This window comes from Alnus glutinosa, chromosome 9 (assembly GCF_958979055.1).
Source record: "Alnus glutinosa chromosome 9, dhAlnGlut1.1, whole genome shotgun sequence".
NCBI lineage: Eukaryota > Viridiplantae > Streptophyta > Magnoliopsida > Fagales > Betulaceae > Alnus > Alnus glutinosa.
The window spans coordinates 21,480,440-21,482,550 of NC_084894.1; the positions used below are offsets into that span (position 1 = coordinate 21,480,440).

The 2,111-nt window shown below is 39.0% G+C and overlaps 1 pseudogene; it reads left to right on the top strand.

Annotated features, from left to right (window-relative positions):
• Positions 1–333: 333 nt before the first annotated feature.
• Positions 334–1,477, top strand: LOC133878150 (chitinase 2-like; annotated as a pseudogene).
• Positions 1,478–2,111: the final 634 nt, after the last annotated feature.

The following is a 2,111-nucleotide window of genomic DNA, read 5'->3' on the forward strand; positions in this document are numbered from 1 at the left end:
ACAATAAGAAAAAAAAAATTAAGGAAGATCAAGTAATAAATCCTAATTATGGGAAAAGTCAGTGACTCAGTATCCTTATCTATTCATAACATTCTATGAAAAGCCATAAGAGCATTCAACCCACTTGGTTTGCCTTTATATTGAAAACATTATGTCCCAATGTCCCTACTGCAATTAATAACAACGGCAACGGCACAAAAGAAAGAATTCTTATTTTTTTCTTAATTTCCTCGTGGTCCTCACCTCCATTATAATTTTTTTTTTTCAAGGGCCCTAGCCTCCATTATATAACAACATGTTAGAGTATCCATTTCACTCAAATATACCCGTTGGTTGCAATGGAATTGTCAAAGATCTCCATTACCCTTCTCATTATTGAAGCTCTGTTCATCTCCCACATACAAGTCCAGGCAACCCCCACAAACTCAAACCTCTTCAGAGAATACATAGGAGCTGAATTCAAGAACGTTAAATTTACTGATGTTCCCATAAACCAAAATGTTGAATTCCACTTCATTCTCTCCTTTGCTATAGACTATGACACCTCAGGCTCCCCTTCTCCTACCAATGGAAAATTCAACATCTTCTGGGACTCTGATAATCTCAGCCCCTCCCACGTGTCATCCATCAAGAGCACCCATTCAAACGTGAAGGTGGCCTTGAGCTTAGGAGCCTAGGAGGGGACAGTGTAGGGAATGGCTTTGCTTTCTTCAGCCCCTCCTCAGTGGATTCATGGGTTTCTAATGCTGTTTCTTCACTCACAAGGATCATACAGCAGTTCCATTTGGATGGGATCGATATTGACTACGAGCACTTTAAGGGTGATCCCAACACCTTTTCAGAGTGCATCGGACGGCTCATAACAACTCTGAAACAGAATAAGGTAATCTCATTCGCTTCCATAGCTCCATTCGATGATGATCAAGTTCAGAGCCATTACTTGGCCCTTTGGAGGAAATATGGGCACCAAATAGATTATGTAAATTTCCAGTTTTATGCGTATGATAAGGGAACCTCTGTATCTCAATTCATAAACTTCTTTAACACCCAAAGCTCCAATTACAATGGTGGTAAGGTGTTAGCAAGCTTTATTAGCGATGGAAGCGGTGGATTATCACCGGAAAATGGGTTCTTTACTGCCTGCAATAGTCTCAAGAATCAGCAAAAACTTCAAGGTATCTTTGTTTGGTCCGCTGATGACACCAAGGCAAATGGTTTCCGCTACGAGAAGCAATCGCAAGCACTTTTAGCAGCTCCCCTCTAGTATTTTCTTCAAATTACAAACTTCTGCAATATATGAATTAGATTCCTGTTTCATGTACTACAGTACTGTTATTGTTATATATATATATATATTTCATGTTCCTGTTATGGCATAGATTTTCCACATTTATGGGATCTTGCAGGAAGCTGGGTGGATAGTGTTCTGATCTATTGTTAAACTTTTGCAGCATGAGAAAAGAATCTGGTATATATGACCAATTAATCGTGTGATTTTGTGTCAAGAATGATGAGTACTCTCCTTTTCATTTTCTTATATTAAATTAACAGTTGAATATTCCACAATAGAATCTAGTCCCATCACAGTTAAATGTCTACGGGTTATATAAATGAATTTTACAATAGTTTCTATATATATTTTAGTATCTTAATTTGCCCTTATAAATATATTCTCTTCGGGGAAAAAGAAATACTACTATTTGTTATTATCTTAGCTAAACTCTATGAATGCTCCGTTTGTTTCGGCGTAAAATGATTTCTGGAAAATGATTTCGGCATTTTCCGGTGTTTGGTTGGGGCGAAAATAACAGTCAACGAAAATCATTTTCGGTTTAACCGTAAAAGCTTCTTTAATTTTTGGAAAACGATTTACGATTTTTAAAACCGTAAATCATTTTCCGAAATTAAGCTCTTCGTCCTTACACGCATGTTTGATATCCGATCGTTAAAATTTAGCAATTGTCGGTCATCGGGATCAAGTCGGCGCCGGAGTCCGACAACTTCCAGTCGCCGGAAACCTGCCGGCGCCGGAATCAGGTCACCGGAATTCTGCCGGTGCAGGAATCATGCGGCCGGAATTCTGCCGGTACCGGAATCCAACACCGGCAGAC